Here is a 14,140-nt window from a genome sequence, read left to right on the forward strand (position 1 = left end):
TTTTTAATTTGCAGTACTGTGAACTGAACTCACTGAGCCACACCCCCAGTCCTTGTCATTTTTTAATTTTGAGACAGGATCTTGCTAAGTTGCCCAGGCTGGCCTTGAACTTGAGATCCTCTGTCCTCAACCCTGCTAATCCACTGTTTTTAACAATGCCCATCTTACCAGCTACTGCACACCCACACTTGTTGGCTGGGGCTGGAGCCGGGGCTCAGTGGTAGAGCACTTGCTTAGCAGGTAGGAGGCAGTAGGTTCCATTCTTAGCACCACACAAAAATAAACAAAATAAAAGGTATTGTGTCCATCTACAACTAAGAAAAATAAACAAAGTAACACTTGCCATTGGTCACTTCCAGGTGTTTGGTGAGAGAACCTGCATTGCTGCCGGTGGGATTTGGGGTTCTGGCCTGCCCACCCACTCCAAGGTCCCAGGCCTGGGTGGGAGGTGTGTGGCTGGGTGGGTGGAAGCTGGGAGGCGCAGGTGCCAGGGAGCAAGCTCACCCTGACTGCTTATGGTGGGCAAGGTTCTGGGGTCTGGGAGGGCTGAGCAGACCCAGGACTTCTCTCCACTGTGGTCAGCCAACAGCCTCCCTCTGGCAGGCAGGTTAGCCCCCTGGCTGGACATGGGTCAGACAGTCCTGCAGGACCTCTCAATCTTGGCCAAGAAGCGTGGATGGTGGGCGCCTCGCTGTGTGACATTCCCTGTCAGTCACGATGGTTGTGGGCCCAGAGAGAAGCGGGGGCGGTGATGGGAGGGGGCGCTGGAGGGGGCGCTGGCTGGCGGAGCTGTCCCCAGCTGCCGGCTGTGTCCCCGGAGGCTCGTGGCTGTGGCGCCAGGCGCGTCCAGGAAGTCTGGGCAGCCACGCCGCCACTGCCCCTGGCTTGCCCCCAGCCTGCCCCCATGGGCTTAACCCTTAGTCTCTCTGGGCTAACCCTCGTGCCCAGGCCTGGCTTAACCCTTAGGTCTTCACTGGTCTAACACTTCTGTCTCAGGGACTAGCTGACATCCGCTGTGCCTAAGTTGGCCCCAGTGGGCAGCCCAGGAGCAGCGCCTACTGGAGCTTCAGGCTGGAGAAAGACGCTGGCCCAGGTCACTGAGGACACTGCCCCTCCCTCCTGCCCCCTTTTCCCAGGGTCTGCAGTCAGGCCTGCTGTCTTCCCCTTGTACCACAGGGACACAGTGAGGGCACACTGGATAATGACAATTTCTGCTAAAATTGTTAGTATGCTGGGCTCCCTACCCAGCTTTTTGTGCAAATCATGAACCTTGTCAAGATGGCCTGCCAAGGAAACTGAGGCTCTGAGAGGCCAGGACTTGGCTCAGCTCTGGCAGGTGGTAGAGCTGGATCCTGCCTCCTGCACCAGGACTAAAGGCATTCACTCCCCTCTCTCCTGGCCCCTGCCCCTTCCTCTTCTCCCTCCCAAGCAGATGGTGCAGGAATTGAAATGGACTTGTGGGGAGGTGGGCCTCTGGATTCTCAGAGTCTCTGAGGAGGGTCTGCAGATGATGAATCCCTGGGAGTGGGAGTATCTTTGGATCTCAAGGAGGAAGAGTCAACAGTCATGAAACCCAGAGAAAATGGACTGGAGCAGTTCCAATCAGGTGAGACTCAACCTCTCTTTGACTCTGGATGGGCTTAGGGGTAGACATTGTACCAACCCCTGTTGCCCACTGCAATGCCAGCTTGAGTTCTCACACAAGACTGGCATTTGAACCATAGATAGGAGCCTTAAAAATAACGTAAAGGTCGGCTGCTGTGGCACGTGCCTATGATCAGAGAGACTTGGTCCAGAGTTATTAGGATAATGAATTTGAGGCCACCCTTGGTTACTTAGCAAGACCCTGTCTCAAAAATAAAACAAAACAAAAACAAAAAACAAAATGCACACACACACACACACACACATACAGAGAGAGAGAGAGAAGACTAAGGATGTTGATCAGTGGTAAAGTGACCGGTATTAAATCCCCAGCACAAACAAACAAACAACAAAAACTAGAACTTTAAGGGGTTAAGGTGTAGTTTAGTAGTAGAGCACTGCCCAGCATGCTCTACCATGAGGCCTGGGTTCAATACCCAGCACCAGGGAAAACAAAAGAAAATAAGACATTAAGGAACAGAAATCATTGGTCAGCCAGAGAATGACAGGAAAGGCTTGGGCACACTACTGGAGACAAGGGAGAGAGAGAGGTGCTCCAAATTAGGGCTCCTAGGGTTTCCACAGCCTCAGCCTCTCTACTACACGTATTCAGTTTCCCAGGACTCGGCTGAGGTCTGGGTAGCAAGTGTGTGCAAGAGGACGTGGGCCTTCAGCCCCTCCAGTCAAGGAGAGGTTGAGTCTCACCTGATCAGAACTGCTGCAGTCCATTTTCTCTGGGTTTCTTTGTTGAGGCTTGGGAGGTCTCAGCACAGCTGTGGCCCACAGGTTGGTCAGGGATACCTGGGACCCAGAGTCCTGTAGCACCTACAGGGCAGTCCCAAACCATCTTCCTGGCTCCTGTGCATTTTAGGTGGGTGGTGGCTGGCTAAATTTCTCAGCATCTCCCCAAATGTCCCCCTCACTTGTGACCTTGGATTCAATACCCAGTCTCATCCTAGGTGGAGACAGCTGGATTTGCTGAACTATGGGAACTCTCTCCATTTTTCTGAGCAGGAAAGAAAAGAGGGTGGGAAACTGGTTTCTGAGAGCCAGGTCACATGCCAAGAGGACCTCTGGCTGCATACAGTCACCTCTTGCAGTAGGAGGACAGTAGATTGAGCACATGTGGAGGGGCTGGGGTCCAAGAGACTGACCATGAGGGACAACTCTGCACCCAGCCAAGGTCTGCATCTTATGCCACTATCAAAGCCTACTGGTGGGTGAGGATAATTCCATGGGTTATGCTGCACTGCTGCCTGCGGTACATTTTTAAAACTGGCAAGAGTGGGTTGGCCTTGACTCAGAGGATAGTGCTGGATCTGCTCCTGAAGGCGGTGGAGCCCACTGCCCATGCAGGGTGAAATACCTGCAAACTTCTCTTCCTAGACAACTGACTGATGGCTGAGTGCGGGGCACATATGGCCTGCATGGCTTATTTTTTTATTTTATTGAGATAGTATTCACATTACAGGGGCTGGGGTTGTGGCTCAGCCATAGAGTGCCTGCTTAGCGTATGTAGGGCCCTGGGTTTGATCCTCAGCACCACAAAAAATAAATAAACAAAATAAACATATTGTGGTCAACTACAACTAAAAAAATATTTAAAAATTCACACAATATAAATTTAAGCTCAAAGTGAAAAATTCAGTGGTGCTTTTTGCATTCACAGTGTTGTACAACTTGAAATTTCACCTAACTCTTGACACATTTCGTAGCACCAAGCAGTCACCCCTGTTCTTCCTTCCCTCGAGCTGGGTAACCACAACTCTATTTTCTGTTTCTATGGATTTGTCTTTTCTGGACTCTTTTCTAGATGGAGTTCTGCACTAGGTGTCTGTTTTTGCTGATCATACTGTTTTCAGAGTTCATCCATGTTGAAGCATGTGTCAAACTTTATTCCCTTTGGGGCTGAATAGCATTCACCCTGTGGATGGACCACAGTTGTATCATTCACCCATTGACGGCCCTGGGGCGCTCCCACTGTATGGCCATTGTGGGCAATGAGGTTGTCGACATTAAGTTTTGTTGAGCACTAGTTGCAGTCCTTTCTGGCAGGTGCCGGAGACTGGAATTGTGTGTCCTGTGTGATTCTGTGCTTAACTTTTGTGAGAAGTTGCCCTTCCACATTTAATAACCTCACCAGTCATACAAGAGGGTTCTAACTTCTCCACATCCTCATCAACACCTGTTATTTTACTTTTTGAAATTTAGCATTCTAGCAGATTTGGAGTGGTACCTGGAGTGCTGGTTTTGTGTTTATTTTTCCCATCATTCAGGGGCTTCAGAAGGTGGAGTTTACCAGTGGGGTGGAAAATGAAAGTGTCCTGCCAGGAATGGGGTGAGATGGGGGTAACAGGCCTATGGAGATCACACAATGTGCTGAGGAGGCCAGGTGCTTGCTGTTGACAGGAGCTCTCACTGCTGGACCAGCATGAGAGACAGCCCTTCTTCCTCTATCCCATAGTCCCTGCAAAGCTGGGTCAGTCCCTAGATGTGTGCACATGCTCAGATCTGCAAACCTGCACCCTAGGGTCACATAGTCAATGCAGTGTCTCCCAGAGTGTGGGGAGGGACTCAGGGCAGGAGTCCTGACCAAACAGCTATGGACAGATCCTTCCTGGAACATGAGTCTGCAATTAGTGTCCAGAAAAAAAAGCCCACACTTTGGGAGCCTTGCTATTGTTAAGGCATTTGTCTTTTCTGTGAAGCTTACTGATTCCTCACCCTTACTTTCTACACATACTCTGGGAATTCCTACACCCACTTGGGCAATGCTACAGGAATTCAGGCAGGTGCAACAGGGCTGGGAGGAGGATTTTTGCCCCCTGGGAGCTGTGTGGGAAGCTGGGCAGGTGTCAGCTTTGGACAGAGTCATGGGCTTGGTCACCTTGTGTAAGAGCTTGTGCATCTAGGGAGGCCATGATGGTAGGGGATCCTCTGGTGCAGGTGGCACTGGGGGCCAGCACCTAAACCTCAGGCTCTTTCTTGGATTTCTCTTGGAAGTGAGCAGAAGGAAGGACACAATGTGGGGACATTTCCGGTACTAGATGTTGATGGGAGAGTGTCAGGTGAACCTCATTGATGGTGTGTGGGAAGGGACCCCACGCTCAGATGCTCAGCCCCCGACTCTGGAGGACCACAGAGAGAAGATGTGTTCTGCTAGAGGCTGTGCTGGTTCCGACTGCCAGGCCCTCCTCTCTGCCACTGTGATCACTTCCCCATGGGACTCCAGAGCCCAGGCACAGGCAGCGAGGGCTCCAAAGGTGGGAGGGCTTGTTTCCTACCACCAGACCCTGAGACTGGAGGCCAGCATCCTGCTCAGCTGTATTCCCTGCTCTCTGAGCCTCCGCCTGCTTTGTCGATCCAGGTTTTTTCATTTTCATGGCTGGGTTCTGTCTGGTGACATGAAAGTGAGAGGAATACAGGCTGCAGTGGTCTAGCAGGAAGCCCATCTATCTCCCTAAGGGAGCCCTCACTTCCCAGATCCTGGGTCTAGCTGCTGCAAGCTGTACAGAAGGGTCAGTGTGCCCTCTGGTGGCCAGTTCTGTCCTTGCAGGCTGAGGGAAAGAAGCAGAGAACCCCTCCTTAGGCCTGACCTCTGACTCTGTTCAGCTTAGCCCCCAGCTCAGTGTCCAACCTTGTCTTTGACATGGTAAAAACATTCTGGCTTTACTTTCATCCTCAGGGAAGCCACTTACCATGTGCTGAGGCAGCCCCAGAAGAGGCTGGTCTGTCCACAGGGGCCCAGGTCTGTCCACAGCCCAGAAGGGAGCTTGGAAGTGGAGTTCCCAGCCTAGCCTTCAAAAGAGACTGCAGCCCCGGCCACAGAGACCTGGGGCCTGGGTAGCTGCCAAACCACACCTCAGATTCTGATCCAAAACAGGAGTAAGATAATCAATGCTTATTGTTTTATGTTTGGGGCATGGGGCCAGAAACATGCCACCCTGAAGCATATCTTTGGCATATTTCAAGGTGAAATACCGAGAAGCTGCTGAAAAGATGCCCTTTGTAACTGAGATTTACATCCATCCATACTAGGAAAAATGGCAGATGCAGATAGGACTTCCTGTTTGACACTCATTCCCTTTCTGCCTGGAAGAGTTTCTTCTGCAGAAAGAAGATGGGGTTCTGACACCTGCCCAGTCCGAGGTGGTCACAAGTGCCTGTGCTGTGGAAGTTATCAGACCATAGGACAACCCTGGCTCCCTCTGCACCTCTCCCAAGCTTCTGCAGCCAGCACCACTGCCTGGGCCCTAGGAACCCAAAGCCCCCATGCACCATCCTGCCCCTCCCTGGGCCTCTTAGAGGAGTGTGTGCCTCCTGTGTTTAGGCATATAGTGCCTAAATTACCACGTAAGTTCCCTATTAATCTGTCTGTTGCTCCATTTCCTTCGTAGCTTAAAATGATCAAAACTTGAGAGGGAAAAGAATAAGTCAAGAACTTCCCTGCAGGGCTACTGGGTTGCATGGTAACAGGTGACTCACCCAGGAGAATGGATGCTCCTGATGATGAGGGCAGTGCAAAGACTTGTTTGAGACCACAAGGCTGCTTGGTGTGTGTAGTCATGAGAGGCAGCGTGTGAGACGGTGGCTGCTCATGAACTCCTGACACTTTGCCACACAGGCACCTTCCTGGGCCAAGGAGCATGTGCTCTAGAGGGAAACAGACCATGAACAAAAACCACAATGCACAGGAAGATTCAGATCATTGTTCAGGGAAGGAAATACCAAGGAGATGTGTGCAGGGCCTGGGAAGTGAGGTCGGATGGTCAGGCAAGTCCTTGGAAGGAGTGACATTTGAATGAAAGGGGTTGGGGAGATAAGAAGGATATAGAATGAAACAGACTTTATTATTACTGTGTGAATCTATATGACTGCATGACATATGCATATGACTGCATGACATATGACTACCACACCTTGTGGATGAGGAGACAGACGTTCCAAAAACTAAGGCAGCTTGTCTGAGTCCCACAGCTACACAGATGGTGAGTACCTAGGTCCACTGGTCCAAGGTCAACCCAAGGTGACTACATCTTCCCCCATGCCTGACTGTAAGGGAAAAGCCAGCTTAGGTGCCATAGGTATTAAAGGCCACATGGATAGTGGGTACCCAACTGCCTGGCCTTAGGTCACTCTCCCTCCTAGGCAGGCTGTGCCTATACAATGCCAAGAGAAAATGCTGAGCATGTGAACACTCTTGTGGGTCTGTGGAGTTGGAGCACCTGGATTACTCTGTCTACTCTGTCTCAGTGGGTCCACAAAGCAAAGCAAACCAGGTATTTGTATGCCCAATTTCCAGATGAGAGAACTGAGGCTCCAACAATGAATGGATGAACAATCATGGTCACAGTTAGTTGCTGGGCAACCCATCCCCTGGCTCTTTCCACAGATCCTCATCCCTGTGGCCCATGTCATTGAATCATTAATCCAATCACACATTCATTCGACAATCCCTTAGTGAACATAGCTGTGGTATGGGCCAACTGCTGAGTGGAGGAACATGAGGACCACCTACCCTGGAGGAATTCACAAACTGGTGGGGGACAATTTGGAATTTATACTACTGCTCCCTGCCTCAAGTTCCTGGAGGTCAGCACCACCCATGCAGACCAATAATGTCAGATGCAGCACAGGAATCTCCCCCTAAGCTTGGGATAAATTTAACCAACAGAAGCATCCATGTGATGCTTCAGCTGCCTGTGCTTGGCCACTTTGGCCACGTCACAGTATTTCATTGACCCTCAGTGCCTCTGAGACCTGAGGGCTATGGTTGCCCATCTCACGGTGATTCTGAGAGACATACACAGTCTGCCCAGACTCCACATAGGCCAAAGGCAGCAGACCCAGACCTAAACTCACCCATCTGCTCCCATCTCTATACCCAGCTCAGACCTATATTGACCCTAGGGAGCAACAGCCTCACCACACAGCAGGTCTAAGCTGGGTAAGCCCCTCAATGTACAAGGAAGAATGTCAGGGTCCAGTAGCTGATGGGTCCTGGGATGAGACAAGGTTCTCAGAGTCAGAAGGGGGAGAGAGACTGGCTTTCTCTATAGCAAAAGTCATACCCCAGAATAGCACAGGTGGGTGTGGGGGATACTTAGGGAGGGGACTCTGGGGCTCTAGAGGAGGGAGAGTGAAGTGGCTGTCAGGTCTGGGGGAGGGGAATAAAGTGGCTATTTGGGGCTCTGGTGGAAGGGAGAAGCAGAGCCAGTAGCTCTTCCTGAGTTGAGCAGGTTGACTCTCCCATCTGGTCCATGCCCCCAACTGCAAGACCTACAAAGGCACCAGGAGAGTATCCTCCACCAGGTCTGGACAGGAGACACCAATATTCTTCATCCCATAGTACTCTGACTCCCAGCCTGTACTTTCCATCTCACAGGTCCAAAACAAAGTTTTCAAGCCAACTAGAAACTTGAGCTTCTAGGAGTATAGGTGACATAGTCACTGTCCACTGAAGTGCCCACTGACATTTAATGTTTGTGAACTTTATCCTTTCTTCCTGACACATCAGCTTCTTCAACAGGGTCTCTGTCATTCCTGGGCCATTTTCATTGTCTCCAACCTTATCTCCAGGGAATTTTCCTACTGTTGTCTGAATCCTTGAGAATCTCACAGAATGCCCAATATTCATCCCCTGTTCAGGATGGGTTTCTATGGTTCTGAAGAGACCACATGTCATGACCTTGAATCAAAGCTCCCTCTGAGGCTCCTCAATGAGATATGCACGAAGAACAGTTCTAAGTCAACCTGGATCCCTCACACACATGAGATTGGATGACTCTCAAGGTAGCATTGACACGGTCTAGGAAGGTTGCTTCTTTCTCAAAAACATTTTGTTGTGCAAAGTCCTCAAGAGTCAAGAGATTGTTTAAAAGCACCTTGCATGAGAACTCCCTCCATCTGGGGTGACCTGAGGAAAATGCTCACTTATTTGGCCTTCTTGAAGAATTGTAGAGAGGCCATGGGAACATAAACACAGAGACATGGAAGAGATTGCTAGGGTCACGGTCAGTCTTTCTGAATAACTGCCTAGTTACCTGGAATCTCAAACCAATCTGTTAGGTCAATAATTACACAGAATTACTCTAGACCACAGGGGCTCTATGCAGAAGGGATCTAGGCCTATTTCCTGGGGTTCCAGACATTCCTAATTTGTACCTGTTTTCCTCACATGATTATTACTACTCTCTTCTCCACTCCCAGTAAAGTCCCAGTACAGATGATGAATTTTGATCACTCAATCTCAAATAACTGTCAAACAACTGAGTGATGATTATGATTAGAAGGAAGAATGAGATAAAGACAAGGACAATGATCATGACTGAATGATTTTCCTTAACTCATCACATCAGCTGTCTTTATCTACAGGCTGAATCTCTCCATTACACAATATTGTTTTCTCATTTTCTGAGGGCCAGGCCTGACGCTGAAGGCTAATATACCCTACATGTCACTGACCTTGTAGATGAGCAAGATGGTATAAAAGATTTCATTCAGCGTTCGGGGGGGGGAGTCCCTGGGAGTTCCCTGAGCCACTTCTGCTTCTCTCCTACTAGGGTGCATGTCTAACTCCTGCCTCTGGCCTTGGACTCCTCACATCCTGGGGACTGGTGCCAGGTTCCATCCTAGGAGTCTGGGCTGCAGCTGCTTCTTCCACAGCACCCCCATATGTGCATGACTCTCTGGCTAATCAGGACCCAGAAGCTGTGGTTTCCCCTAGGGGCTGTCCCAGGTCTCAGGGAGAAAAAAGGGACTGTCCCTAAACATAGTATCGCCAGCTATACCAATGCCCAGCCTCAGCTCCTCTCCCCCGCCCACCAGCTCCTGCACCTGCAGCAGATGTCTCACCACAGACCACATCCTCACAAGGTGACCACATTCAGAAATTTGGAAATTCAGATTTGGCGGGATCCTGGAGATCCTCACGGGGCTGGGCAGGGGATCTCCTCAGCTGTTGCAGCTGCAGCTCTAGATGCCCATGCCCTCCCCTGCTCCAGACTGATATACACTGAGAACTGGATTCTGGCAGTGAGAGAGGAGTCTGGGTCCAGCTGGCCCTTTTCTCAGTGTCCCTGGAGCCTGGAGTGTCTCTCCTTTTGAAAAGGGGTAGGTATGCTATTCCAGTGCTCCCCTGTCAGAAGGACTTGCGCTAGTCTCCTGCTGCCTCATTTCTACTCAAAGTCCTCAGAGACTCTCCCTGTGGGTATAAGGTGCTCATTCTTCCTAGGCCCAGTTGTCCTCAGCTTCCTGTTCTTGCCATCCCCAATGGCTCTTCTCAACTCATGTGATTGTCCCACTGCAGGGTGGGGAATTGGGGATTCTGAGACAGAGGATGACAGTATTGTTCTGGGGACATAAGAATGGTTCTGAGTCTCAGAATTCTCAGTTAGGAGCTAGCTCTGTAGAACCAAGCCCCTTTGGAGAGGCTTCCAAGATCTTAAGAACACTGCCTCCTCTAGAAATATATGGGGAGGACAGTATTTCCTACGTCAGCTCTCTCCAGGAATTGGGAAAGACTCCTTTCTCCTAGTAGAATATATGCTATCACAGACTCACTGACCTGGAAGGGATATTCTAGTTCCTTCTGTTGATCACTTAGTAGAGGTACAGAGAGGGAGTTTTTCTTGCATAAAGCACACAGCAACTTTGTATAAATTCTGTGTCCTGGGACTTTAACAATATTAGCCAAGACCTGGGAGGACGAGACATTTTAAAACACCTGGCATGATGTGAGCCTGAAACTGGATGGTGGTTTTTTAGGCAATTTTAATTCTCTCCATCCAAGTTCTTAGAATGCCTGACATGGACAGTCCAATATGGGGCAGCAGAGACCAGACATGGGGAGCTGAGAGCTGGAAAGAGTTGAAGCTCTTCATGGGGGAGGCTAGACATCCAGTGGCAGGCTGCAGGGGTTGTTACAGAAGGAGGGATTCAGGGATACAACTCTGGTTCTGCATTCCTGCAGTGTTAGTTTTTCATCATCCTAACAAACACCAGAAATAATGAACTAATATGAATAAAAGGTCTCTTCTTCCTTTCAGGTGTCTACATTTTGGTCCATGAGCAGTTGACTACATCACTTTGACCCTGAAGTAATGGAGTCTATCATGTTGGGCAGCACATGGTAGAGAGGTTCTGCCCACCTCATGGCAGGTAAGGGTAAGAGGAAAAGAGAGAGGAATGGGGACTCCATTAACTCCTTGAAGGGCACACTATGACTGGAGACCTTCCAAAAGCCCCAGGTCTTAAAGGTTTTGCCATCTCAACACAGCCATAAAGCCAGACTGCAACATCAAAGATCCTTCTACCTGCACTCTCTGCTCTACTTCCTGCTCCAGAACTTGAGATGGCTTTTAAAAAACTTGTAAAAACAGACAAAAGTTAGAAACTGTGCAATGTTAGCAAAACAGAATCTTACAGTGTTTTGGTTTTTTATTACAATAATATTTCATGAGAGTGTTCATGTTTTTGCCATAGGACTGTAGACAAGGGGCCTGGAAGGAAATGAAAAAAAATTTCATCCAAGACTTTCAAATCAGAATTAAGCTGGTTTGCCACATCACATCCACAAGGAAGATGTATTCAAAGGCAAAGACTAATCATAATTTTGTTCACAAATCTCAATTTAAAGGAGTCCTATGTAAGAAAAACACTTAGAAATTATATCCTTGCATGGACTTCAAAAGTTGATCTTACAATTTTTTTTAAAAAAAAAATAGATAATTAAAAATATTTTGTCCAGCAGAGCTGGACATCAGGCTAGCTGCTACTGTAACTTGGATCATTTATCTCCAGTCACATTTCAGCTAATTGCTGCATGGAACCATGTGATGATGCTTTGGACCCCAAGCACACTTTGTATTGTTTGGGATCCAGATTGGAGTCATGGAAGACAGAGTGTTGGACATGCACTACTCCTACCTAATGGATTCTTAACATCTTCAAACATACTTGGAGAACATTATTGAAAATGTCCACATCCTTCAGCCCCAGCCATGGATGGAAATTGCCACCCAGTTGGACAAGATGTCCCTTATAATTACAAGTAATGCCAAACCCATAGTTTCTCCAGAAGCCAGTTTTTGAGTAAAAGGAAAAAAAAAATGGTTGTCTCTGGGAACTTTCCCATCATAAATAATCTTTCAATCATACTATCTAAAGATGATTGTGGAATATGTTTATTGGCCCCAAACTCTATTTGCTCAACACTGTTGCAGGAGTTCCATGGTAAACACCAGGTCAACTTCACAGAAGAAGTGCAAAGATTTATTATGAAATGGGAAGATCTTACCCTGAGGGCCAGAATAATTTAAAATTCTGAAGACGAAGGCAAAACCTTCAGATCACCTTTAGGGTACTTCCTGCTATAATTTCTCATCAGTTCCACTAGTTTGGCCTTATCAGGGTTGGAATCAGAATTAAAAAGTAGTACAACCACTTTGGCGTGCTGACTTGGGGTGGGACATGTCTTTCCTAAGTTTTCCAGAAACCTCACAAACATGTCAAAATGTCCAGATAATGGCACCAGTATATGACATTTTCATCTTTGACCTCTTTGTGTTTGTTCTTGGATCCAGGGAACTAGAAGGGAAAAAGCTACTTCAGGGAATTGGAGAGGAAGAACAGGTATCCAGACTTCTGGTTGATTCTGTTGGCCAGCTCCTGAGTTTCTAGTTCCTCATGCTCCACTAACTGGATCTTGCTGAAAATATTCTGTAGGTCTGCATGCCTCCTCACAGCAACTGACATCTTTCCTTTATACTTCCTGTGTACAAGCAGTAGGTTCAGAATGTACTCTGCCCCATACATGGGATTCACCACAGGGCGATAGCCACTCCAGATCTCCTTGAAGTCCATGATGCATATCCGGGTCTTGGTGGTGGCCTTGATCATTTCTACTACCTACATGATAATGTCAACCAAGGCTTCCATCTAGGCTGAGTCCATTCTTCTTGGGAGGGAGGGGTACAGGGTGGCTAACGGTCCACAGCCAAACACAAATTCTTCCCAGTCAGAAATTCTCATTGCAGAACTTCCTCTTGAGGGCAGGACTGAAACCTCATGAAGGAAGCAGGAATTCCTATGCATGGTCCTCTACGCATCTATGTGTTGCTGTATTTGCTCATTAGGATGATTTCTCAGTGGATCTGAATTGTGTGATAACTCTGCTCTGTAATTTGGCAACTGAGAATGTAGCTGTGCAGTTTGTACTGGTATCTTGGGTTTTTGTTCAGGGTGAGCATGATAGCTTAGTGAATCTTACTGTTCTGGAGATCTCAGATGTACCCCTTCTTGTTCTGTTCAGAATGCTCATTAAAAAAAGCTGATATATCTCACAAGACCCAAAACATTTCTGTAGTGCTCAGTCCTGTCTGCCTGAAGAGCAGGGACTCAATGATATTTAAACTCCTCAGGAAACTCTTCAGATGATCTCTGTTGATGTAAAGATCATCATCTACTTCCAGATCACTGTCCAAGCAGTGCTCAAGCATATACTCGAGTATCATGAAAGTCTTCTGGGGTGGGTAAGTGCCATCCACACCCCATAGTGGCACAATTGGAAATGGTACAGGTGTGTCTTAACACTCACTAGAGAAAAACTCCACTTTCCCAGAAATTGTTTTAGGTCATATTCTGAAGGCAGCCACAGCAGGAGTCTGAAGTATTTCTGGGTGGTCATGACTCCCACAAAGAGAAGTTTCCTGTCATGCGAGGCTGCCACTGGGCCAAGCCTTGTGGTCATAGCTGTGCCCTACAGACATTTTCTTGTGCCCCACAGGCTTGGGATCCTTTTGCCCACCAGCAGTCCTTCAGGCTAGTATGGCACCACTAACCCACTGGTTTCAGCTCTGAAGCACGGGGTAGGACAAGCCTGTGTGGCCAGCCCAAAGCCCAGCAGGAGTCAGATATGAGGCAACAAGCAGAGCTAGGCTTGCTAACTTGCCTGGAGCGATGCCCACACCAATCTGCCTATAGGGCCACTTTTACCGCCTATGTTCAGAAGCCCTCCCACCACAGCTCCCAGCGGCAGAGACTGGTTGCCCTCATGCTAGGAAGCCTGGTCCCAGCTTCTCAGCGGGTGCCTAGGGCCATCCTTGCCCATGGCAACCCTGGAGCTGATAACAGGCCTGGTGCCAAAGCTTCATTATGCACACCTGCCTGCACAACAGTGACCTGCTCCTTTAAGAAGGTAACATGCCCTGCTCATGCAAGCTCCCTCTCCTGAGCAAGGCCACCATGACTATTCAAGCTTTGGCAAAGAAGTGTGGGGCCAATGAAAATTCATTGGCAATGGCACCTGCTCAGAGATCTTGGCCCTGTCCTTATGGTGCCCCGGCAGGCTCCACCCCTGTTCTCCATGTGGCCTAGACTGCTGCTGCTGCTGGTGCACATGGCTCACCATTGCCCTTTGATTTATTTTGAGTTAATTTTTGTGCAATGTGAGAAATAGGGTTTAGTTTTATTTTTCTACATATTCCACTATGACTTT

At 48.6% G+C, this 14,140-nt stretch overlaps 1 pseudogene; it reads right to left on the bottom strand.

Moving 5' to 3' along the window:
- Positions 1 to 11,409: 11,409 nt before the first annotated feature.
- LOC144372642 (chondroitin sulfate synthase 1 pseudogene) lies at positions 11,410 to 14,053 on the bottom strand (annotated as a pseudogene).
- Between the last annotated feature and the right edge of the window lie 87 nt (positions 14,054 to 14,140).

This window comes from Ictidomys tridecemlineatus, unplaced genomic scaffold (genome assembly GCF_052094955.1).
Source record: "Ictidomys tridecemlineatus isolate mIctTri1 unplaced genomic scaffold, mIctTri1.hap1 Scaffold_140, whole genome shotgun sequence".
Classification (NCBI taxonomy): Eukaryota; Metazoa; Chordata; class Mammalia; order Rodentia; family Sciuridae; genus Ictidomys; species Ictidomys tridecemlineatus.